This window comes from Tyto alba, unplaced genomic scaffold (assembly GCF_018691265.1).
Source record: "Tyto alba isolate M040663 unplaced genomic scaffold, T.alba_DEE_v4.0 Super-Scaffold_16, whole genome shotgun sequence".
Lineage (NCBI taxonomy): Eukaryota > Metazoa > Chordata > Aves > Strigiformes > Tytonidae > Tyto > Tyto alba.
Genome location: NW_024881278.1, coordinates 10608175 through 10635859, shown reverse-complemented (window position 1 = coordinate 10635859; position 27685 = coordinate 10608175). Strand labels below are relative to the sequence as shown.

The following is a 27685-nucleotide window of genomic DNA, read 5'->3' as shown; positions in this document are numbered from 1 at the left end:
TTTGTTTTTTGTTTTGTGTGTGTGTATTTTGGTTTTTTTTTGTTTGTTTTTTGTGTGTATTTTGGTTTCTTGGTTTTTGTTTGTTTTGTGGGGTCTCGTTGTCATAGTTGATGTTGTCATGTCATTTTGTTGTTATTTTTTTCCTCAGAACTGAAGCTCGCTGGGGTTCTGCACAGCCTGTGGGAAGGTGGAGTAATGGGCTTGTGACCAGGGTGCACCCAAGGGCTGGATCTACAGCCACAGGAGAAGTGTTTGGGAAAGCCTGGCTGCTTTCTGGGGTGGTGGTAAACCTCTCTGACTGGACGTTGCCTCTAAATGGTTGCAAACTATGAGAGAATTTGAAAGCTTCTCAAAATTATTTGGTTTGGCTGCATGGAAAGTATTTGATCATGCCAAACATACTCAGTTTTGTCTATTAGTTGGTCTTCTAATTTTGTGCTCAGCGGCCTACAGAAAGGTGATGAATTAATGTAAGTGATTTGCACACAGCCTTAGCCAACGTCCTGGCAACTTTTGAAAATAGAGTGGTGTCTGTCACACTAAGAGTCACAAGAGCACTTCAGTATCTGGCATCCCAGAATTTTTTGAGACTGGTCCGTACTTTTTGTTGTCCAAGGTGTGAATGTAGCAATTTAGTTTTGAACTGAAACTTCAGAAATAATTGTAAAAAAAAAAAAAAAATCCATTCTTCCACTGTAGTCCCAGAGGACTTAGCCTTATGATTTTTATTTTTTTTAAATGAAACAGGCTTTCTCACAGATGACAAGTTTGATGAGGTAACCAAGCAACATTTTAAGTAATGAGAATAAAAGCTTGCTAGATATGCAACATATCTTCAATACTTACAGCATAATCAGACATCCCTTTTGTTCGGCCAGATGATATCCATATCCAGTTATTTTCAAATAGAGGGATAATTTCTCTCGACGATTCTGGTAACTTGACCCATGCAAACAGAGGAAGGAGAACAAATATCTCTTGTGCTATGAAAAGCGTATAAATTGTAGGCTGCAATACGGTATGTGATACACATTTTTAAAGGGGGAAAATTGTAACCTGATAGAAGTTAGTATTTAGCGTGTGTGTGTCTGTATACATATATATAATGTAAAAAATAGTATTTTCTATCTGTGGCCTTATTTTTATTATGCTGTTGGTGAACACATGGTGAACAGAGCTTCTTGTGCTCTTAGGTGGGGAGTGTCAAAGCCAAAGCCCAATCCACGGTGAAGGTGCTGGCACAGGTGGATTCTTCCACCTTCAAACTGAGGGACAGCTCAGCTATTCCAGCAGTAGCCAGAGGATGTTCATGTGTCTCTAAATTCATAGTAAGAAGCCTGCTACAGTGAGAGGAGGGCTGGGAAGAACCTGCATAGAAATAAGGCAGTGAGACATTAAGTGAGCCAGAAAGATACAAGGAAGTTTAGGGAGAATACAATTGCCTTAATTTAATGGTATTTTTTGGTTGAGTTTTAGAACAATGTATTACTTTTGTCATTCTCAGCAATTGTTGCAGCATATGTTGTCAGCTGATTCATTCTGAAGCAGCACCAAAAAAAAAAAAAAAAGTAAAATAAACCCCATGATTTTCAAACAATCTCTCTTTATAGGTCTTTCAGCTTGACAAATGTATGGAATATCACGTAAGAAGCACATGGCCTTACAGAAACCTGCCTTTATTCTGCATAAATTAATGTTCTGTGCTATACCAAAATATTTATGGATTTTGAAAAGTAAAGAGATATAAGTAGCAATGATATTCTTGAAAACAAGCCAGTCATATTTTCTGTCAGAGGGAATGCAGTACATTATCCAACTTGCAAGTCTGAGACCTTTTGAAGGGATGTATATTGCCAGAACAAAGTGCCTTTGAGTCATTAAAAAGTACATATGTGAAATTTTCCAACAGTTGTAATTTTAAATAAGAGATTTGTTGACAAGCTGAAGTGAATGCTGGAGCTGTCTCTGAGGCACGTGCAGGCAGTTGGCATAGCTGTCAGAGCTAATAAAAAAGGAAATAACCAGTCAGGGAGGTGCAGAAGAAGTAAGAACGATTTTGCTGAGAAAAACCACACAATTAAAATCAAATGCAAGGTGCTTCCAGAGAACACTGGTTATCTGAGCAGGCATGAGAAAGAGAAGGGAGAAAGTTATTTCTGGGACAGAGCCAGCAGGAATTGTTTTAAAGATCTGAAAGAGAGAAAACCTGTTTCTTTGCTGAAGTGGTTCAGGGTAATGTTCAATAATGGGGTGGTCAGATTTTTGGGGTACGTCAAAGCTCTATTCCGGTTATAATCACTCACGTGTGCCTGACATCTTTACCTCTTTGGAGTTATCATCAGGAATCCTCCTATACCAAACCAAATCTTTGAGAAGAGCTTCAGACCCACTAGAAAGCTGACCCTTCGCGTGTCTGAATAGAAGTTGTTTTAGAGGACAGCCAGTAACATATTTTTGAACAATTCAAGTAATACCTTTTGGTGTTGGTCAGACTGGATGACATAGATGTACAGCAGAATGATCGGAGCGGTATGCAGTTGTCTGTATCCGCATACAGCCAGTGAGGTTTAAAGAAATATGGAGGAAGAAAGGTGTAATTTCTGTCTGTTATCTACCATATTACTGCGCAACCTCAGCTGTAGATGAAGAAAGTATTGGTAAATCTAAAGTAAGAAGAAATTAAAAGATACCTGTCTTGGAAAAAGGACATCATATTACAAAGGTCCTTTCTTGCTCAATTCAAACTAACTGAAGAAAATTTTGAAGGACTTGAGGATCTTGAAGTAAAAGAGAGAGACAAAACTGTACGGTTCAACAAAATTAATTGCAGCAAATAATCAAATTCAGTACTGAAGGTATCTGACCAAGACATATGTTTGAATTCAGAAAACAGAACCAAGAGGCAACTAACTACATGTGGATTGGACTTGCTAGTTTCTCTTGATAATGCATTTTTGGAGCTAGCTTATACCTAACTTTGGAGGATTAAGGTGTTAAAAACTTGCTTAAAATCAATTCTGAGTGGATAAATAATAAAGTAAAGGAGCATACTTATGAGGACTTAAAATATTTATTGACCTTATACCCAGTACTGGCATTTAATGATATTTCCAAGTCTTCTGCTATTTCAGAAGGTACTAGCTGTGTTTAGTGATATAATATTATAGTCATGAAGAGAAGATTGGAGACTCATATTGTTTTCGGTGGCTTTTGGGCTCCAAAAGTAGTTTTGTCCGAAGAAAGCAAACATGATCAGAAAATGTGTAAACATATCCGAGGATCAGAAGATATTTGTGGATTCTTGGTAAATTCAAAATCTCAGCTGACAACAAACCATTTCAAGCCTAACACAAGTTTTTCCTTAGACATAACTGCTTCCTTGTATTTACTGTAGCATTGAATACTTAATATGAAAAGTGTTCAAGAGAATTTAATAGTAATAAGTAACATCATGCTGAAGAGTCCTATTTGATTGCCAAGATTAAAATTTTGGGATGATTCAGAGATTAATGTAGATGTCATTTTTTTGGCTTGGTAACTTCATTGCAGGGAATTGCTTAAAGCGCTAAGAAAACCAGACCTGTTTAATAGTTCAAAGCTTAAATATAGATGATATCTACATATATGAAATGTGTGAGGCATTGAATTGAAAGTTTTATTACTTAGGAGGAGTTGCATATCAAATCTTTTTTTTTTTTTTTTAATTAAATGAGAGGAGCACTTGATGAGTGTGAAGATAATCATATTCCCACAACAAAATCATCATAGAGGAAAATGTAGTGTGAAGAATACAGGAGATACCAAGACCTCAAAAATCCTTAAAATGCATTTAAAAATACATCATTAGTGACAAAAACTGATAGTTCTATGGTTCTAAGTCTCAGACATGAAGATACAGTACACTTTCATTCATACCAGTTACAACTCCTGTTGCGCCCAAGGCTTGAATGATGGGCACAGCAGTATGCATCACCAGGAGAAATCTACAATGAAGGACCTCATATTAGCTCTTCTCATCTGTACAGAAACTCATTTATCAGCTAGTCCTGTTGATGAATCTTCAATGGGTTTCAGAAAGGATTATGATATGACACAAGTAGCAATGATTTTCTCACCGAAGCTCCATGAAGAAAGTCAGTGTGGTGCAAAATGTCCTTCTCAGTATATATGTATGGATTTGACAATCTGTATCAGTCAGCTGAGCAAATCATGGTAAAACAGATAACTGTTAAATCAACCGGCTTCCAGAGTACATTTGGTTTGGTATTAACTCTATTAATAAGAAGGTTGTTGTAGAATTTTCTTTAGAGAAGAATTTGGTAGGACTGATATGAACATCAATACTGTGGGATTTTTTAAATTGTAAGAGTAACTTTCATATTATTAATCTTTGTAATTTCAAAAGAAGTTCCTATGTTCATATCTCAAAAAAAAAGTGATTATTTTCTGTAAATCTTCATGTAGTAACATGGCATAACATATTAAGTATGCATACAGCAGATACATCTCAAGGCCATCCTTGCAGATTTGAGTTTAAGAATAATACATGTAAATACTGTGCAACTAAATGCCTTTGATGGCAGAAGAATAAGGAACTAAATCAATTTAAAATAGCTAAGTCTTCTTTAGTTCAAATATTTGCTTTTTAATGTCTTAAAACAGTTTTTAAACAGCAAAGTAGAGGCAATCCATTAGATAAGGAGAATTGAAGAGAACAACAAACTGTTGTATGTTGTCACTGAGTGGACAACAGCCACCGAAAGGACTTGGAATCTCATGTCATCCCATAACTGTCTGTGGAATCATTTGCTTGAAAGAAATGTGTAAGAAATACCATTGTAAACAGATGTGGGATTAATATTTTGTTGCAAGCCCCGAGAGAGTTTATTTTAAGCACTGAAGTATTTTGCTTAACATGTCTTTCAATACTTTGAGCAGTCTTTTATAAATGTTGCTTATATAATTTCCCATAATTCCTTTTAAAATCTCACTGAATTCCTACTTATATGTAATTGATGTAATTCTATAGAATTTATAGGAATGCCATTTGTGTGTCATTTATATAAATTTCTATTAAATCTATTCAACATCATCAATCATCACCTTGCTCATCCTCTTTTCTAGGATCACAGAGCTGCCTAGATATATCAGTGTGTTCAGGACCCCAGTATGTTAGGAGAGCTTCTGGGTAGCCCTGGTAGCGTGTGGCTCTTTTTCCCAAAGACCTCACAAATTTAAAAACAATGTGTAGCGAGTCCGTAAGGCTGGCAGAACAACAGGATATTCTAGTGTAATTTATCAGTGTGCCCAAATCATAGATGTAGTATGCAAATGAGTAGAAGCAATCAAAGAAATTGCATCTTGCACAGCTGCAGGATTGGGTCTTACGCGGGAACTTCCCTCGAAGGTGCTGAGTGCCCTCAGCTCCCACTAACCGCTGATGCGGGCTGAGGGTACTAGGAAGAACTTGTCCCATTTTGAATCAAGGCCTTTGATAGCTTCAAAAAAATCTCTGATTATAATAATTTGTTTTATAATGTGTCACTCTACACTTATGAAAAATGAGTATACTTGCTGTAATTCAAGTATTCTACAGATATTTAGCTGTACTAAAAGTGTGCCAAGTATACTAAAAATATATTACTTTTTGTAAGGGTATAATTTCCTAGTAATCAGAAGTTATACTCTGATTCAAAAATTGCTATAATTGTTAATGTTGGTGAGAATTACTAAGGCATCAAAGCAGAGGAATATTTGTGATATGAAGCTGCAGATAGGTAGTTGAGATCATCAGTGTTTAAACCATAAATGATGCACCTGCTGAAGAGTTTCACTAAGGGAATACTGCAGTGTGCCAGATGGCAAGTATTTTTACACTTCAGGGCAGCTTTATTGTTGGGTTGCCTAGTTCAAAAAACCTTTCACTACAGGAAGTGAGAGTTGCCCTTTCCAGAAATTACAGTATTAATTACTATTAGTTCAAAAGCTTGATTCAGTTTATTTTTCTTTAGTCCCCACAATCTGTCTTGAGAGTCCTTAGTGTTGTCATTACTTCTTAACAGTTCAGGTGTTTGTAACACAGTGCAGAAGAAAGTACTAGAGAAGGCAAGTAGGAATAAAACAAGGGCCTGAATGAAAGAGATTAGAAGGCAGCAAAGGGAACAGGTTGGGATGAGGTATACTGTACATGAAGTGATAAGAAAAAAGCAAGCAACCTAAGTTAAAAAAGCAAGAGTTGTTGGTGGAAATAAAGAAGAGGGCAAAGGAAAGGTGATGAGCAAAAAACAAATAAAAATGATTAAAAGGCAAGTAGGTACAAGGAATCAAATCAAAATTGCTTGATGATAGAGCATTTTGCCTGGGGTCAAAATAAGAAGTAATGAGTTATAGGACAAATTGTAAATACTTGGGCAACTTATCAGTTTACACTAGTCCTAAGGAACAAAGGAGACAGAACGCTGACTACTCAGGATGTGTGGTGGAGGCAGAAGCAACCCCTGGCCAAAACCAGAAACACTTGTGTTTAACTGTATTATGATCATGCCAAGGTCAGAAATACTGTAAGAGTAGGTTGGAGCTGTTGGGAGAACTGTCAGTTGCTGACAGTATCTTCTCCTGTGCCTGGTTGACACACATGGTCTGTGGCACAGCAGGATTTTTTGTGACTGATCCCTTGGTGCTTCCAGGGCAAATTTATTTGGAAAGGGTAAACTTTCCACTGCTATAAATCAGTGTTGTCCTTGTGGTCCTGTTGGAGGGGAAAAGTCACAAAAGATTTTATAATAATATTTCCCTTCTGTTCACCACCAAACCCACTCACTTAAAGATTCAGACTAGGCAATGATACATGTTGGTTTTCTTATACAATGCTGATGATGTTTCTGATCTGACCTTCCAAGCAATCAGTGTTGAAAATGTTAATGCATTTGCCATAAACAAATTCTTAGCAGCATTCAAACACTTTGTCTCTACCTCCGTAGTTCTCTCTAGTGCCACCTGCAAACACCAAAAAATGCCAGAATTCAGGACAGCCTGTTCTCTCAGGCCAGGATACTCCTCCTTCTACACAATATGATTATTCAAACTTTTCTGTAGGGTCTGGAAGGTTTGTGTCTCTTTCTAAGAAATATGCTTTTCTGATGTCAGGATGTAAATTGCATTTTTGTTTTAATACTGCCAAATTAGTGTTTGCTTCATGTAGTATTTGATCCACACTCTGTTTTACTTGTTGCTGTTTCAACTGTTTGCCTTCCTCTAATGTGTTCAATAGATAGAGTTATTTTTTATTCTTTCTCTGTGATTCTATCCAGCCATTTTGTGACCACAGCCTTTGCTGACTACTGCTTTTGATTTAACTGTACATTTGTGCAAATATACCATAGCTACCAAAGCAGTAGGAAAAACAGAGATTTCACAGAGACTTACATAGTGGCAATAGAAAAGGTCAAGATACTGTGTATTTTTAACAGCGGACTCAAGTTCTCTCTCATGTATTTGGTAAACTCTTGTTTTGCTGGATACATTGGAAGACAAAATTTTATCGTTCTGTAACCAGGTGACCCCAAATTGAACAACCCACAATAATATGAAGAAGGTTTTAAAGATCCAGATTGAACTGTGAGTACTAATTAGTAGCTATTCTCTACTGATACTCCTCTATTGTCACAGATGCGATGTGCTATTTCAGTAACCTGTATTCATATTTTCACCATATTATTTTACACTGCATTCCTTAAACAGCCTCTCAGCAACAAACTTCTTTGGCCGTAGTGACCACTGGAAAGGTGTCTTCATCTACCGATTAGGTTTATTTCAAGTTATTTCAACATACGTAGGAGCATTTAAATTGACAAAAGATATAAAGGTGAAGTAATAAAAATATACACTTTTATTTTAAAGGGGTATAGGCTGGATCACGTTCAACTATTGATAAAGCAAATTGGAAGCCAGAAATTAGTCCACAACCTGCCTACAAGATATTGTTTTCTTTTAGTTCTGTATTTATCAGATAAGCTTATAACAGTGTCTTCCAAGTGGATGGAAAACTAGTAATTGACAATTTTGAAGTATTACTAAAGTATATAGTTCTGGTCCTGCAGACAGTGAAATTACCATAGTTATGTTAGTTATAGACAAAAGACCTCGGCTAGTATACCTCAAGGCTTTGATCCTATAATTTAGCTAACGCAGGACTCCAGTAGGGCTTCCCTCCTAGTTCTGAGAGCTTATATTGATTCTTAGGTATTCAATGACTTAATGCTACAGGCAGAGAAACACACAGATTTTCCTGATGTTTGCAGGTTTCAGGATGTTAAAATTATGCAAATGGAGCACAGTTTGCCCAAAAAGCAAATTAGCATTTTGCACCTGTAGCAAGCATAATATGTGTATTTCAACGAAAGTATGAACATTCAGCACATTTTTACCTCATTAGCACTCCAGGGGTAGCAGTGACTTAATTCTTTGCTGTTGCAATCTCTGTAGCTGCTACCCATAGACATTTTACAGTTGTCCATAAAACATGTTTGTCAAAAACAAACATAAATTTTATGAAAACTATTGAGAAGCCAGAGTAATGATTCATTCCTTTATAGAGTGAATTACTCTGTTCAGGGTATAAAACCTTTGGCATCCTAATTCTGTGGGGCATAAAAAGAAATGCCCCTCCCAGAACTGGGCTGCCTGGCTTTGTAACACTTCAGATTTGGAAACAAATATTGCTATTCAGGATGCAGAAATCATAGAGCACCTGTTCGGACCATATGAGGCTGCATTTTGGAAAGGAAGACTGAGATGAAAAAGGCCTAGGAAAAGCATGATCCAAACCCCACGGAAGTAAATGGACTTCACTGTGACATGGTGCAGAATGAAGGGAGGGAATGTAAAATCCCATCTGTTTATGTCGTTCTCTTGGTTTATGAGAGATTTGTTGTTGGATGGAGAAAGAAAGCTTCAAGTCTCCACAAAGTGATAATCACTATGATGTGAGGAACAAAGAACGGTAGGTTTTCATTGCATTTTGCCCCAAATACCATTTTTTTTCTCATATAGTTGAATTAAAGACGATAAAAAATTTAGCAGTGATCTTTTTAAGTTCCCTGTTACACTTTGGAAAAGTCTTGTTTTGAAAGCTCTCTTGTAATCACCCTTGAACTACCCTATTATACAAGTAGTAATCCTTCAAGACAGCTTAATTTTTGTTTCCTGTTAACTGAATCACTAAAAATGTTCACCTTTTATTAAGAATGCCTTTTTTTCCCCTGAGTTGTCCTCTTCCTGTTTTTTTCCATGTTTAATTTTGTTTGTTTATTATTTTATATAGATTTTAGGCATTTTAGGATTTTAATGGGTCATTTTATATGGTAACTTTTATACAATATGCTTTGTTGAACATCCATCTCAGTCCACAATTGTCTGTGTAGATGAGATAGATACTTCTGAGTAACATCTGAATGATTCATTCTTTTGAATATACACAAATCTGTTGTTACAACATTTTGAAATCCAGCTATAGACATGATGTAGGATATGACCACATTAAGCACATTGATTGAATGTAACATGGAGTTGTGTTAAAAATTTTCTCCCTTGTTGTTGAACAGTTAATTATCAACTTATATGACAAACCTGAGAACAGTTATGAACAAATAACTGAAGGTACCTTCTCAATCCACTGCTCAACTGCTCAGAACAGCTAGCTTTTTTTTTTTTCTTTTGTGATGGACAGGGAATTTAATGGAGAGCAATACTGGTAAATAACATAATACCAATATTATAACACCATGTGACCTCATCTAAGAGGTTTGGTGAAGTGTTTGTCAACTCATCTCAAAAAGAATACTGTTGAATTTGAGGACGGGTTCAGGAATAGGAGAAGAGAATCAATGACAGTGCTGAGACATCATAAGATGTCTTATCAGAAACTGAAAAGACCAAAGCTTACTTTATACAGAAGAGTTATGTGAGTAAACACTTAAAAAACAAACATGTGAGCAAAAAACCACCCCTTCCCACAAACTTCAAACCTACAGAATAATCTTGTCCTGGGTTGAGTGAGTGGTGGAGTTTTTTGGTGGCAGGGGAGGGGGCTATAGGGGCGGCCCCCTGGGAGAAGCTTCTTGAAGCTCCCCCAGCTCCAAGTCAGCTCCACTTCTGTTTGGAAACTGAGCCCATCAGCTGCACCTCTGCGATAATGTATTTAAGAAGGGACGTGTTGAGGAGCAGTGGGACTTGTGAGGAGGAGTTGCTGCAGCTGCATGAACACCCAGGTCAGTGGAGGAACAGAGGAAGAAAGGAGGGGGGAGGTGTGCCGGAGCAGAGACCCCCCTGTATCCTGTGGGGAGACGTCAGGGCGGCCCCCCCCCCGCCACCCATGGAGATCTATGGTGGAGCAGACATTGATTTATGGCCTGTGGCTTCCGCGTGGCATAATCAAGGTGCTGTGCCCAAAGAAGGCCAGGGTCTTGTGGGAGAAGGTAGCCCCACTGCTGTAATTCAGTGCTGGGAGGATTGCAGCAGGCGGGGGTGTCCCACGCTGGAGCAGCTCGGGAAGGGCTGCAGCCCGTGGGAGGGAATCCAGTCAGAGAAAAGTTAGTGACCCATGACGGAGCAGTGTGGGGAACGCTGCAGCCCATGGGAGGAACTCATGTCAGAGAAAGTTTGTGGAGGACTGTCTCCTGTGAGAGGGGGACTACGCTGGAGCAGGGGGAAGAAGTTCCAGAAACAAGCCCCACCGAAGATGAAGGAAGTGGCAGCACTGACTGCACCCCCCATTCCCTGCCCCTGCGCCACTGGGGGAGGAGGTAGAGATATCGGGAGCAGAACTGAGTGCGGGAAGAAGGGAGGGGTGGGGGGAAGGTGTTCTCAAGATGTGGCAATGCTTCTCACTGTCCTACCCTGTTACGTGTTGTTAGTGTCTGTAATAAATGTATGTTCTTTTTTTCTTCCCCTAACGAGTCTGCCTTTTGCTTGTGACCATAAAGGGGGATTTTTCCCCATCCCAGTCCTATCTCAAACCCCAAGCCTGGCTCTCTGTCCCTTCTCATTGCTGGAAGAGAAGGGGGGAGAGAGTCGCTGTGTGGTGGTTGGCTGCCATGACAAGTCTAAAAGAGAATAGATTGGAATTTCTTGTTTCTTGTCATATATAATGAGTAAGATATTATGTGAAACTGAAAAGAAGCTGATTCAAATCTGTGTGGGAAAATTATTTTTCAAACACTGTATAATTAAACTACAGAACACATTTGTACAGGTTGCTACTGAGGCCAAAGACTAAGCAAAATTCCAGGAAGATTTGGATATTCATGCAATGATGAAAAAATTACAAAATGTTGATAACGGTCACTGCCAACACATTTTTGAGGATTGGTAAACTTCAAGATACAACGATGTCCTTGACCTTTTTGGTGGGATGATTATCTGCTATAGTTGTAGTATGCAATTCTTCTGTCTTCCTTTGAAGCATCTCAGCATGACTGTTGTGAGAGACAGCCTGACAAATTAAAAGGACCTTGATTCTGTCCCAGTAAGGAACTCAGAAGGAGTTTTTCCATCTAAAACTGGATGCACATGTGCGTCTTCTGCTTCCTTCAATGGGCTTTCTTTCCAGTATAGTTGTTATGTTGCTGCACCATTTTGTAGACAGACCTACCTCTGTTCTGCTCATGCAAGAGTTAGCCAGCTGTGTGCCAGCTGTTAGCTTAGCACTATGTCTAAGCTAACGAGCCTTGCTGGGGATTTCTTTCTCCATAAATGTTCCAATGGCTCTTAATCAGCAGCAGATTCTCCACTGAGTGATGTATGACACCGCTTTCTCTGCTTTCTCATTCTTGTGTAGCTGTACTGTAGCCTGTATGTGGATATTTAGTGACCTGTTCAGTAAACAAGTATAGCCTACTTAAATTTATAAAGTGTCCACAAGCAGATGTGGATTTGAACATGATATGTTTATTATTTTATTCATTAAATCAGGTGTCTGCAAACAGTATAGCATGTTCATTACTTGCCTTTTTTTTCAGTCCTGTGGGATTTTTATTACTGAAGCTGACTATGTAAGTATTTTCACCACCAAAAAAATATTTGAGTGTTACAGTGAAGCCAGTGAAAGGGGTTATGTACATCAATAAAACTGAATTCAAGACTGATGTTTTAAAAATATATATTCATAGTTGCAAATATTGCCTGCAGTATTCATCCTGGTCTGCTCATAGCAAATAACTGACTTAGGGATTTGAGGAAAAGACTTTTCTGATGTAACATGTTTTTTACCTACATAATTAGGAACAGGCAGCTACTGTTTGTGGTAACAGAGCTTAAAGATTATAAATACATCCACTCTCCCTTCTTTGCATTTGAAAGAATTTATCACTCATTAGTAATTTGTCAAAGACAGGATTATGTCTTGGTCCTGTGTGCACTCACAGGGAAACCCCTGCCAACACTTTTAGTTGCTGCCAGGAAGTCAGTGAACAGAAAATGTCGGGTTGTGGGGTTTTTTTGTTTGTTTGTTTGTGGGTTTTTGTTTTGTCTTGTCATTTTTTGTTTGTTTGTTTGTTTTTAAAGCATGGAAAAATAATAAGCGTTATCTTTAAAAGGCGAGTCCTTAAGAATAGCAACTGAAATTCTGAAATTATAATTCTAGGCAATAAAAGGCCTGTGTGCACCTGTCAAGACCGTGGTCAGGGAGTCTCAACGTCTCTACAAGACAGTCATGAATTTGTTTCATCCTCTCTTTATTGTGTCCTCATATAGTTCAGGAAAGGCATGCTGAAAGCTGAGTAGGTAACATAAATAACTTCTACTGGAGAGCTCTCTGGGGTTAAGGTACTGAACCTCTTCTAGTACAGGACATACTAACTCCATGCTGAAGAGTGTGGTCCAAAGGTCCGTGAGCTATTTCAGGGGCATTTCCATTGCTTTATGGTAGTCAGTGAAGACATGACATGTTCTCTTGAACAGCTTTTCAACCTTGGGTTTGATTACATGTTCTTTTTTTTTCCTTATAAAAATATTCTCAATACATTGCCATCATTAAGGTATGTAAGAATTTAATAGTACAGCACCAGTATTGGAGTAAATCAGTCTAATAAATATTCCTTTTGACATAAATTACATGACATAGTGTGAGTCCCCTGGGAATGTAAGTGAAGCTGTGACAAAGAATTTCTGTTGCATAAACGCTGGCATTTTCCCCCATTTAGTCAGTTTGATCAATGGCTGTGTTAGTAACCTTCATATTATATGATGATTGTGGTGTGCGTACAAATGCACATTTGCAGGAGGCCAAAATATTTTCCTTTGGCACATTTTAGTGAAATAGGTGAGCAAAACTTTCAAGCCAGGATTAGTGGTAGGACTTTAGGACAATTACTTAGTGTGATGCATAGGTTAATGGCGGTTAGATGGTCACTTCTTTGCACATCACATTGAATTATTATCCTTTTTTGTTTCTGGAAACATAATTAGTCTGTGATGGATGGGAGGCTAAATTCAGTACTTGGGGTCAAGCCACACCTTATAATGGAATAGCTGCAGATGCTTTCTGCATTTTGAAAGATTAATTTGCATCCAGTCTATATCAAATCTTTCTTGCCTTTCAGGTCATGTAAACTTAGAAAACCACAGACTGTCCTCATAAGAGAAAACAGATAATACTCTTCAGTTTCCTCCTGGTTCTTTCACCCAGCTACATTGCAAATGAGAGTTGTGGGGTAATCCAGGATAGAAATTATGTCCCTTCTACTTTTTATTAAATACTGCTTTCTATTTTTAGGACCTTGACATTGAACTGGTAGTAATCAATATATATCTTGAGCAGAGATAAGTGAATAATGAAAAATAAAGTTCTCTAGCATTTATTTGAACATGATTTGACAATTTATTTCACTAATATTTACATGTGAAGTTGAGTGAAAATTTTCTAATAAAATACACTGGAAATATGCAAATTTGTTGAATTTGAAAAATTGTGGAAATCTGTTGAGTTCTAGAAAGCTTTTAGGTGAAAATGGCTTGTTTGATTGTAAAGTCTCTGACTATCTGTGACCCCACCAAGAAGGAACTTTAAAACCTAACATTTTTATTGTGAATATGACATTTTAACACAGATACATTTTGTGAAAACATTAAAATAATTCAATTTTGTTTCAGTGCAAAAAAAATAAATAGTGAATACTTTTGAGCTACTGTGAAATATAAAATGTCGGTTTTCTTTGTATTCTCTTTCATACTCTCAATATTTTTCAGGACATGTTTTCATCAGGATTTTCATGTAACATGAAATTCTTCACCATTCAGAGAGTTAAAAAGCAATATTTAAGTCTTATTTAAGACTGTGAAACGGGGAGGAGGTGAAAGATACATATTATATAGTCTGGGTGTTATGCCTAGACATAACGATTAATTTTACCTAAGAAAAGTGCTGGGTATTTATTTTCAGAAAAAAAAAATAAAATGCAGTCAGAAGTTTTAATGCTGATTTATATTAAACATAGAATTTGTCTGTTTAAATGGAGACCTTGGGTGCTCTGTACACGTAATGAAGAAAGAGAAGCTTATTCAGGAGAGATTGAGAGCAACCCTCATGTGCCTTTGCCATGGTGGCAGCTTGGTCATCTCTCCAGAGCTGACCCATCACATAATGTGAACACTGTGAGCTGAAAATACAGAGCATTTGAAACAATAGCAGTTGAGAAGGTTTCTGTAGACTGATAAATGTTCGTACTGATCATTCATAAGAATGAATATGAGTATTGGTTGAAGTCTTATCTTCTTGCCAAATAAATGAGTTGAGGTGATTGTTTTTGTCCATCTTTACATAGAAATAAAGAATAAATAGAGAAGGAGTGTCAAACTGTTTCTGAGAAAAAGAAGTCCTATTTTGAGGCTACAGCTGCATCTGGGCATGCATCAAACACACTTATTTTTAAAATCTGAAGATTTTTTCCACTTTATCATACATAGAATATAAATGAACTCTGTTGGCTTTGATGAATTGATTTTTTTTTTTGCTATAATTTAAACTTCAGACTCTTACTTTGCTACTGTATCCACATTAAGAGATAACACTTTCAGTACATTATCATCTTTAGAAACTTTACATATGAACACTGCAGACCAGCAAGTGATCAGCTTGCACAAAAAAAAAAAAAATCATTATTTAGTCATTTTAACCAAAGCGATTTCTTTCTAGGATAAGATTATTTTTTTCATAAATTCCTGTAGTGCAGTTGAGAAGCTTACATCTACTTAAAGGAAAAATTGAAGAACATGCAAATCTTTTTTTATTAGTAAAATTTAAAAGCACATTTAAATGTATAGCTTCACTAAATAGATAATGCTTCCTTTTTATTAGTGTTAGGGAGCCCTGGGAATGGTAAGGACTGTCAATGTCCTCAGGGCCCTGACAATTTGCGTACATTATTTGTATTTTAAAAACCAGCATTCCTAATTTTTGCCAAGGAGTTCTAAAGAATTTGTATGTTGGCTTCTATTCTTAGGTGATTTCTTTCCCTAAACAAACCAAACAAACCATCTAAAAACAGTCAGTATAACATCTGGGAAAAAAAGTGGAATGACTCTATAGGTAAGTATATGTTATGCCCAAATGAGCACTCAAATGAGCATGTATATTTAAAGAAAACCCTTGTCATGTAGATGGAAATGACATTTACATAATGATTTTACTGCTGCTGCATGACTTACTGTATAAATCTTGATGTCTAAGTGAAATTCAGTGCGTCACAAATATAGAGAAAATCCAAAGTCTTTATGTTTTCATAGCAATCCCCCCTTCACATTTATTTATATAATTTTATTTTACCCTTGTAGATGAATTTTTATAACCCTGCAGCTCCCTGAATACTTATGGACAGTGTTGCAGTATTAGGTAGCTTTGTTTTCTAGTTTCTGTATCAATTTAAGCTATCCATAGTCTAAGTTAATCAGTATTAAAATCCCCTGAACCACACATAAATTTCTTTCTCCAGTTTTAGCTTCCTTTTTGATTCTTTTTGCATATTGCATAAGAATTTCTAATACATGAAACAGATAAATGGTTTATAATACTAATAAATTCTGTTCAGGAAAGATTAAATTTCTGCACACTCACCACAGCTTTTGCAAGGCAGCGCTACCAGTACCAGTGCAGGCAGGCCATGGCTGCTCTCCAATACTGAAGTTATTCAGGTGTCCTCTGCTTTTTCACCTTTGCTTTTTACATCCTATCACTTCCACCAGAGACAAAAATTTCAGGGAAACCTGAATTCCTGTGGAAAAAAAATGGGCCATAAATCTTTTAGGATCTTGTACAAAAATTATCAAGTTATCCACTAAGTTTCTTCTGAGGAAATATAAGGAGCAATCTAAGGCCTTATTCAGTCTCAGCCTAATAAAGACACTGTCCTGGCTGTCACCGTCAGTGGGGATTAAATTGCTCTTTACAAAGTAAGCCTTTTCCAGAAGCTGACTAATTGATGGTGGCATAATAACCTTCCTGGTCTTGATGCAGAACTCTAGAAGATCATTTTTAGAGACTCATTTTTTGTTGTTACTATTCAGTTCATGGAAATAAGAATGAGAACACAAATTGTTTGGGGGGCGAGGGAATCCATTTTCTGCAATTACTGGAGACAATAAGAAATGAGAGTTTCCCAAGGGCGATCAAAGGTAACAACTGCATTTCTGATATTCAGAATTCATTTCCTGGGTCTGCCTTTGCATGTGGGGTAAATCAGCTTCGGTAGCTGATAACAGCAGGACAATCTCTTCCTGCATATTCATGCATACGTTCATCAGTAGCTATATGGTGGGAGGTGGGAAGAGATTAGGTTGTGTTTATTCCTTGCCTCTTTATGTTGCAAACAGTAGTCCTGAGTCACTTCCTAGTCTAATCAGGTTGTGTTTATTCCTCCATCTCTTTATGTTGCAAACAGTAGTCCTGAGTCACTTCCTAGTCCAGTCCTAATTTTGCTTAGATGGGGAATGGAGTTGGGGCACACAGAAGAGTAAGAAATGTATTATTATATGTTTGCTGTCCAAGAAAGTATGATATTTCTGAGAGTAACAGTATTGGAAACCAGAGTACTAGGTATCAGAAAGCATCATGGCTCCATTGTCTCCATTCATTTCTACAAATGTGAATTTGCTTGGAACTATATTTACTTTGAGTTTTTGAGAAGGGATGAAATAAAGATGAAAAAGGTGATAGTCAGAAAAAAAGCAACTTATTGTAAAGGAACTCTGTGTTGTTATCTCACACTTCTCCCCACTAATTTTAAAGGCAGACACCTGAATAATTCAGACAAGTGACTTTCAGTATGATGAGTTCCTGGGAGCTATGTAGAAAACCAAGAATCTGTCCAGTTTTCTCCAGCAACAAGAACTCATTTGAAAACTATGTTGATAGTTCTGAGCAAATTCCTAATTATACAAATCTCTTGATCTTTCTCACTCAAACACACAACTAAATCCTTTACTAGCAACTGTTTCAGTTTCACTACTAAAGCGTGTTTCTGAATAGGTTGATGTTGCTGTTGCTTTCTGCAGCAAATGTTTCCATGTCCAAGAGCTCAGAGTTTCTGTCTGCATTCAGAAGCACTGTAACAGAATCTTTCTTACTGTTTCATGATTACTGATAATTTCTTACCAGTTGAAAAGTTAGGTCTCTTCAGAGTTATGAGGAGTGCTGACTCCAGTCAGGCTTATGGAGTTGTCAGAGAGTGCACTTCGGTGGAAGAAGAATGCTAGTTCCATTTAAATAAGTAGCTTGATCTAGAACTTGGCAGCCTACAGAGTCAAAGCAGCAGTCATACATCCCTAAACAAGTATCATATCAGCTCTTTTGTAAGTTAATGATTTTTTTTCATAACCAATATGTCATTAAAAAATAAGCGGTTTGCATATTATACTGTTTCTTGTAATTGTTTAATAATTATTTTTCCAATGGTTATACATATGTATCATTTTAAGCTCTTTGAGGCAAAGAATATGTTTGATCTGTTTGTAATGTTCCCTGTAAATTTACGTTGCTATATAAATATTTATCAGAAATAGCAAGAGCCGTCTTGGTGTAGGCCCACACAAATGCAGGAAGACCAGATGCACTCTTCAGAAGGAGCTGGTAGCACATGAACTCTTTCAATCAAGACTGATGAATTTATTAGCATATGTGAGATTGTGTGGGAGCTTTTCTGGTGGAAAATAACATAGCAGAAGAAGAAGGGTTGATTAGCAGGGTGTCTTGTCTCAGTAGTCAATACTCTAACTTACTCCAGGTATGGCATTACTTAAAGCTTCATCCAGCTGGATGACCATCGGACATGCTGGTCACCTGCATTGCTCTTAAAATAGTTGGAACTTTGAAACACTCCTCTAATGGTTTAAAGAAAATTGGCAATAGGCTATAAAATAAGGTGCTGAGACCGTCATATATCAATCTGGTATAATATTGGCTTCTTTTGCTCCTCTATCTGTTATGTTCTAAATAAGACATGGTAAATATTGAGTGCTTTCAGACAGGGTGTCTGTGTTAATACAGCATTTGCCTTGGTGAACGAGATCTGTGACTGATTCATTTTACAGTACAAATAAAATTTTACAATGAAATAAAAAATACCCCTTTTAGTAATGGTGCATATAGAAAATAAATGTCAAAAAATACACCAGTATTCAAGGCCACTAATTTCTGTTAATTTCTTATATCTACTCCTAGACTTTAAAACTAGTCATTGCACTATTTTGCAAATACCTTAATAAAACTTTACATATCTTTACAAATAAGCTATCGCTTTTAGGCCCCCATTTACCACAATGCCAATCTGCCATTTTAGATACCAAATATACAATGTGCTACATCCTATACATGACAAGATGCTACATGAATAACACCCTTTAAACAAAGAATATAAATTTGTTTAGTATCTTTGAGACAAGTATCCAAAACAGTGCTGCAGCTAAGAGTGTAGTAGTCCCAAAGAAATCATCCATTTTTTCATGATGTGAGAATAAATGTTTTGTAAGGTCACAGATTCTCCAAATCCAATGCAAAGGTTTTCATATTAATATTTTTCTGAGAAATAAAAGTATTTTTAAATGGTCATGTGAAATGTGTGTGCTATTTTTATACAGTGCTGATAATGTGGAAAAAAGAAGAAAATATATATAGGGGGTGGAAGGGAACTTAAAATTGTGTTTGATAGCACAATACTTATACTTAATTTTTAAAAGAAAGGTTGTTGCATTGTCTCCCAAATGTAAAACTTTCTTCTATTCCATTATTGTCAATGAACATTAATTCTGGCTTAATGTGTATATTGTACATATTATGTTGTATTGTACAAATGTATATAGATATAACTATGTTTACATAAATAGTAAGATTTAAAATAACATTTTGTTTCTTTGTTTATCATGATATGTTCCATTTAGCTAAATGAAAATGCAACTAGGTCTTGAAACAGCTTCCATGTTGTTTTTTCAGTCCTCTTACACAGACAGACACAGAAAGCCTTTAATTGAATGTAATGGGATTCCTATTTCATTTTATTTTATGACATCATAGCTCATTTCATACTAATAAGTCTCTGCTGAGGACCATTGTTCAATGTATCTTCATGTGAAAAGAATAAGAAATAGAATATAAAAAGAAGTAAGCAAAGTAAACTATTAGTTCCTATTAAAAAAGTGAAAGACACTGTTGTGTGCTAGTTCTGCATTCCAGTTTTCTCCAATCTTTTCTGAAGTTTGGAATAATTCACAAGTATGACATGAGTACAAAGTAAATACAATAAAATGAGTAAGTTATTTAGGTAAGTCCTCAAATGACAGAAAGCAGATCTTGGCTATAGGCAGTGCAGAGAATTAAGTAAATCTGTCTAGAACTCCAGTAGAAATAGAAACACAATATTGCTGCTGAAAAGTTCAGCCAAACAGCTGAAATCCCTGCAAAATCTATGGCTTTGAACCAAGACAATGACTGAAAATACGAAACAATGGGGGGAAGGCAGAAAACTACCAAACACAAAACAGTAACTGTAGTCTGACGCACAGAGAGTACCAAAAGCGTCTGTGGTGCTTGTCTGAAGACGACCTGTAGCGTACACCCTTCAGCATGCACCCTGCAGCTGAGGCACCCCCATCTGCACGTGCAGCTTTCCGCCCCATCAGCGTGGTCTCCGTACGGGGTCTTACCTGGCACTGCTAGTCGCACTTCGCTCTGCATTCCTCAGGAGAACACTGTTCTTTGATGCTGGCACGCTGGCCATCAACTCTATGTTTGACTTTACAGACCTCTGCTACCACCCTGCTCCTCTGAGGACTGAGAGGGCTTTCTGGTGCAGCGCACTCTCCTTTATTCCCTCTATCTCCTCTCTCACTCCACCTCCACCTGAGGAAATCAGTCTTGGGCTTCATGTCAGACTGAACAAGGAGACTAGCTGTCAAAGCTAGTCACAACATGGCTCTTACAGATCTTCTATTAGAGCTGGAAATGCCTGGGAAGTTAAGGCTTTGAGACTTTTAAACTTTGTAAATTTAAGGCTTCTAATCTAGATTAGACCCAAAAGAGTCTTGATTTGTCTTGATTCTCAAAAAGGGAAGAAAAGAATAAAGATAAACAGTCATAGACAATGGTCTGTACAAGCAACAAACTTCTCACCTTCATAGCTAGAACAAACTGCAGAGCAAGATCAGTCTGCTTTTGGTAAATCCAGGATGTAAATATTGGGCTAAAAGTTAGACTTCACTTCCCCAGAACAGGATGACAAACTAAATACTTACAGTTGCGATACAAACATTTTTATTTCAGTAATTACATATAAAAAGAAGGGGTTTGACCTGCAAGGTCCCTCTGAAATTGAACTCATGTTTGTGCTGAGGTGTGTTTTTTTTGCGATTGAACATGTAAGGCTTGAGCAATATTTAGTCTTGCCTAGTAGTCTCCTCATCCACTAGTGCTAGTGCACATTTTAAAACTTATGAAAATTTCATTAATGTTCTTTTTTCCTATTGTTTATGAAATACAGCTACATGTATTTCCCTCATGAGATCTTTGTTGCAAGCTTTTCTTTCATTTGCTCTATTCCATTATTAATTTTCCAGTAGAATTCTTTTAAAAATAATTGTTTGAAATACTTATGTTTTTCTGAAATGTCTCCTTTGAACTGTTTCAGTTGCCACTGCATGGCTGAGAATCAAACACAAAGCACTCCAGCTGGGTGGAAGTGGAAAAGCAAGAAGGGTGCTTTTCAGTCTTCAAGTGCCTTTTTGAAAAGTGAAAGAAAACTCACGATGGCTCAGATGGGCACTGGAGGACAGCATAAGTCAGAGAGGGATGCAAGAAGGTTGTAAGGCCTCTGTGAAGGGCCAGGATCATGGCACCTGTACACAGAACTCCATTTTGTATGATATTTTCTACTTTAGATTCAGAGTATTTTGTAGGGAGACCAAAGATGATATTCTTCTCATTTATCTTTAAACATCCATCATTTTTTGGTTAACTTAATCACCTTAAAGTCCCGTTATAATCAGTTGAGAGATAAATATTGGTAACAGGCATTACAGTCAAAGAGATTATGCAAAGGAAGGTTTTGTTTAGGCAATTTCTTTCATTAACAAACTAAAAATGTTAGAAAAAGTAGACAAACTTCCAGGAAAATATGTGTATCTTCAAGTCTAAAACAGAAGCAGAAGCCTTCAGAAGTAAAATAAAATTTGGGGATGCCAGTCCTTCTACAGATAAATGTACATACCTGAACCAAAATGATCTCCATGGACAATATGATGTTGAAGCTGATCTACCATATTTTAGATGTGTTTCAGGATGAGATGTATTATACCAAGGCTTTCACTAGTTGTGCTGTCTAGATCACCACTGATTTTAAAAGGAACTTGGGCAACTAACACAGTTAGAGAATATGTTATTGGGGTCTTCATAGAAACAGATGAATCCCATCCTAAAATAAAATTATATTTTGAGGTATTGTTCTTATATCTTTTAAGTATGGGTACTTCCTTCCAGTTGAAGCTTTCCAGCCCTGCTCTAGGAGTTAATAGGGAGCCAGATCCTGTTATAAATATAATCATAGAAGTATTTACTGAGAATTTTAATAAAACAAATTTTTACTGATTTCTGTGAAAATCACTGCAGTACTTCTATATGACAGACGAAGGTAAGAAACAGGGAGTCATCGAATCTGTCATAGGGTAAAGAAATAATACAATAAAGAAAAGTGTATGTAGTCACGTTGCTTTCATGGGATGGTGTGCAACATTAAATGTTTTCACCTGTACCCATTGATATAATATGTAAGCACTATTAAAGTAAGTGAATTTTATTCTTCCATGAGTTTGACCAGTATATAATCTACTTTGCAGAAAGGGTACAAAGGCTCAAAACAAATTAATGACTTGGCTTAGAGTAAGAGTGTCTGAGGCCAAAATTTCAGGTTTCTGCCCCACTCCCTTACCCCTAGCCACCAGAGCGTATGTAAATTAGAGTAAGATCATCAGTAAGAGAAGAACTGTAAGACACCTTAGTACCTTACAGGAATCCCATTGACAAGTAGCCTGGGGAAAGTCTACCTGTGCTTCCCATCCGAAGACCTTTCCAGGAACCAGGAGGGACAGTGTAAGCAAAACTGCAGTGAGAGGGTAGAGAAGAAACTGTTGAGAAGGTCACAGTCCCCCCCAAAAGGCAAAGATTTTTGTGCAGTTTTGGGGACAAAACTTTAATAGATTCTTTTGATTATATCAGAATGTAAAGATTTTGACCTAAGACCTAAGGTGCCACTAAGCAGATTGTCAAAAGTATTTGGTCATCTAAAGATGCAGGTAAGTACCTCAGTTCTTATTTCAGTCAGTGGGAACATTGCTGGCTGCTGGTTTGTGTTCTTAAATTCCTAAATATCTTTAAAAACCTACTCAGAAATTCTGCTTATCCAGGTACTCAGTCACTGCAGGAATACTGAAATTCAGCTTTCCTGGGGAAATTAAGATAATATGACTGTGAAATTGAGGCCTGAACACATGCAGTTACTGAAAAACAGGAGCTTCACAGCTTTGCTTTCAAATTTTGGCTGTAGTTCAGAAAAGCACTTTAACACATGTTTAAATCCCATTAACTTCAGTGAAAGTTAAAAGTGTTCTTAAGTGTGATCCTTAATAAGAAAGGTCATTTTTGTGGAGTCTTTCAGTTGGAGAAGATCCCTGAAGAAGAGGAAAAGAAAAAAAAAAAAAAAAAACAACAAACGCTTTTGAAAAAAATAGTGAAGTCTTTCTCATGGAATGGGTTTTAATTAGTCACTGTAATCTGCATGTAAAATGCTAACAAGATGTGTTTTCCATGAGTTTTCAAAAAACACTGTTGACATAGGTAATTTCTGTTAAAACATACACAATTTTTTCCTTTTATTTATGATATTTTTAACTTTACCTTGATGATTACTCTTCCTAGCAATCATTTTATCCTGATACCTTAAAAAAGTGATGATTAGTTCAAACTCTATCATAAAAACCACATTGTGTTAGTATATATAGAAAGACTGAATTTCTGAGAGAAAATAACAGACAAGTATATTATTTGGTTTTGTCATGGTGGCAGTACTTACATATCTATTGTTATCCTCTGTGTGCTTCTCTGTTAGCTTCCTGTATCTATATCTATATTTTAATTTTATAATGGATTCAAGTAATGAATTTTATTCATCCAAATATTTGAACAGTACAAGCCAGAGGCAGATTAAAGTTAACTGGAACCCACATGAATCAAGTTCTTGGCTCTCCTGCAAATTTCAGTGGAATGTGAAGATGTTTGCAAACAGAACAAAGTTGTCCCCCAAGCTGAAGGGGGATACCCATTTGCATATTTGGAAAGGTTGTGGTGGCCTGGACACAAATTAATCGCCTTCTGATAGTGAGTGATGATGCTTGCTTGCTTGGTAGTTGCTATTTCCCTTAGAAATTACATTCTTTTGCTGATACTGCTTTTTGCCATTGTGAGCTCTGTCTCTGTTCTTTTAGAACTGAAGCAGTTACTTCTGCTTTTGTTGAGGGTTTGAACTGACATTGGATTTTATATATTTGGCAGTGGAAGCCCCAGCAAGGGACCTTGGATTTACAGCTTTCCAATGACACAAATTGCTGTTTAACATCCTTTATGTATTCTTTTCTTTTTTTAAAAGGAGACAACAAATGTACAAAATATGTTAAAACTAACAAAGTTTTACAAAGAAACTCCTTCACAGCATCTGCCACAATATTGTAAGAAATTGATTCAGCTGGTGTAAATTCCTGACCTTTGCAAGGGCTTCCACTTGTTGCCTGTGTCATTACTCGATTTTCAATGTAAAGTGAGGGCATGACAAGTATTATTTGCAATCATTTCCAGACAGTGCTTATGATAGTTCTAACCTCAGGGTCAGAGAGTAGTGTGTTTTACAGTTTACTTCACTGACCATCTGGCCCCAGCTCCAGAAAGAAGGGAGATAGGGGAAAGGCAGATACGAAGTACAATTACATGCAGCTTAAACCACTGCCAGTGAAACAGTCAGTTATTTACCTTCCAGATGCACAAAGTACAGTCAAGAGACACTTCCTATATCCACTTGTCACTGTGTGATGTGCTGAGTTTCTTACCTTGTTTTCTGTGATATTCCTAGAAAATATATTAGTTGAATTCAACATGTTAACTTGCGGACATGAGCCTTCTGATGCACCTTCATGCACTTGAGAGTGGATTAAGCTCACTCATGTGAACACAGCTGGTGCTTGTATAAGAGGGAGAGGTTGGATGCTGGGCTGGTAAAACCCAAGTTACGTATTTCGGTGGGCCACAAGTACGTGTAGGGGTGTCATATATGTAGCACCTGTTGGGAAGATGAATAGGGCACAATGCAGCCAGCACAGTCAAATGTCAATTCACAGGGATGTAATTCTGGGTTGTAGACTGATGAATTCTGAACCTTGTCAAAAAGGGCAGGTGGCCTAATGGTCACTTAAAAGTCTGTGTCTTTGCTAGACTTTCTATCACTCTCCAGCCATAGAGTGTTTGGTCATCTTCAGCTGTGGGTGTATGTTTGAGGCCTTGTACTAGTTACTCCCACAGTTTTTGTGATTTAATAGAAATTGTGATCCTGTGTTCTAGCAAAACATTTCAGCATCCAAATCATCCTTTGGTCTGGTGACAACATTAAAAAAAAAAAAAAAAAAATTAAACTTTTTTTTTGCCCCAAAGATTTATGCCATAGCTTGGTTAAAGAGTAGCAACCCATCCAGAGTAGTTATATATTCCCCAAACACTACATATGTGGCTTGAGGAATTTACTGGTTTTGTTTTCGGCAAGTAAAATATATCATCTAAGTAGTTTATGTCCTTTTCCTCCTGATACTGTGATCATCTTGAATGCAAAAGAAATCTTGATTTTGATTTGTGTTACTTGTGGCTCATTCACTCAGACATCCAGATCTGTCATATATCTTTATCTATATTTGTTGTAGGAATCATTAAGTTGCATGAGATAGATAACTTCTTAGAGCTGTACAATACTCACACAACTAATAAATTTAACACAGGAAAAAACAAAAGTCTGAGAAGTAAAATGGCGGTACTGACAATGCTAATAATATATATTCTTGACAGGTATTATGGGGCGAATGCAAGTATTGCTAGCTTCATGGTAGTCATTTGTGGAAGGATTTTACTCTGATTTATATATGCAAGTAAAATAACTATTAAAATATAATAACTACAAAATGATGCATTGTGTATATTCTAAATACAATTTACTGTTACCTATACATACCCCAAACCAAGAACAGTAAAACTGATCAGTTGAAGGTGCACTTTAAATAAATTAAAAATAATATAATAAATAATATTTTTTTAATTAGGATGATAATAAATTGCAATCTTATTTTACTTTTGTACTTTTAATCGTCTTTTTTTAATTGTATGAGTTTATCCTGAATAGCTGAAAAGATGAGCAGCACAGTTATAAGGAAAAAAAGATACCAAAGAGAGATTTTCTCCAGTAAGTAAAGAAGCATGTGATCTAAAGCTAACTATAAGGTACACATAACTGGAAAGTTATACCACTGAAAGCTCTGAATATGAAAAATGCAAATACTTTTTTATTCACTTGGTTTTAACATGTGAAATTTATATTTTAAAAATTTAAAAACTTTTATCTTGCTATGGATTAATAGTTCCCAGTTCTATTTCCTCATTTTATGAAAATGAAAAAGATCTCTACTGAGGCCAGATTTTTAGCCTCTAATCTGGACACTAGTTTCTTGAATTTCAATATGTCATCCTCTTCTTTTTATTACATTCTTCCTCCCATATTTCTTATATCCTTCTGTCATCCTTGCTGACAGCTCTCTCCTGACTGGCCACAAGATTTTCCTTGATTTCTGCAGAATTTCTGTTCACTGGAATCAAACCTTGTTAGAATATATTCCTTATGCTCATCCTGTTGAAGCACTTCTTCCTTAAAAACAAAACACCCATTTATTGCCCCAGAGCATGATGAGAACCTTCAGGGACTCTGCTGGAGTTGGTACACCTGCGAAGACCTGGACCATCCATTGTACACACTGAGGCATCACTGCTGGGGAAACCCTTGGCAGTCAGGGACAAGGGACTGAATTCCTACTCAGCCTAATAGGTAGATAAAGGATTGGATAAATTTATTTATTGTTTGAGTGTTCTCTTTCTATACAGAATGTACACTCCAAGTCTCAGAGCTGTTGTGTTTTGGTTGCTCGAACTATGTAATTAACCCAGCATGCAAACTCTACAGAGCATCTCTGCTATCTTGGGTAGTTATTATATTTGAATCAGAGTGTATTATATTGAACATATGAAGAACTATGATTTTTTTAATTGCATTTTTCCTACAATGTTTAATTTGATAACAAATGTTACATCCAACTAAAATATAATGAAATTTCCTTTCACCTAGCTACTAATTAGCAATTATTGGACTCACAGATGTGCTTTATTGTTATTAATATTATGAAAGGGAAAAAATGTTTTTTTTTTCCAGAAACAAGGGGATAAAATACCCTGAAAATAATGGTAAAGACATCATATAATTCCATTAGGAATATTCAGAGTGCTGTAGTACCTTCTGGATATCTCTTTTTGAAGTGCTATTTTTCATAATTAATATACATTATTATACATTTATTCATTGGTGAAAGGCTAGTTGATGAACACAAGGAAAATAGAGTATGCTGGTTTTTTTGCTTTATCTGAAATCGAACAGTTGCATCCCCTCAGAAATTGTCTTTTAAACACTGTTTTCTTTCATTAGAATTTGACATTTTGAAAACACTAAGGACAGATATATAAGAAAGGAGCTTGCCTTATTTGAATAGAGCATTTAGAATAATGATGAAAAATTACAGAGTAAAGTTTAATAAGAGAAGGAACATAAAAAAAATCTCTATAGTCAAAGAGAAAATATCTTAGTGGTGGAGACTACTTGTTAGATAAGTTTAAAGGATTTCCTTTCCAGTTTGAGGAGTTCTAATGGTGTAATGATATATGGTGTCATTTCCTTCAGAGCAAAGCCCAAAATATAATAACATTAACAATTTGTTCACTTTTTAACTGCATGATAATTAGTGGGAATTTAGTGAGCTATACAGAAGTGAAATTCTCAAAAAGTATTTTAAAATCTAGCCA

At 36.5% G+C, this 27685-nt stretch overlaps 1 long non-coding RNA gene across 1 annotated transcript; it reads left to right on the top strand.

The window, feature by feature from the left end:
• Positions 1–32: 32 nt before the first annotated feature.
• LOC116960837 lies at positions 33–5092 on the top strand. Its single transcript, XR_004406622.2, has 2 exons — positions 33–187; positions 1611–5092. It is a non-coding gene; the product is annotated as an uncharacterized LOC116960837 (long non-coding RNA).
• Positions 5093–27685: the final 22593 nt, after the last annotated feature.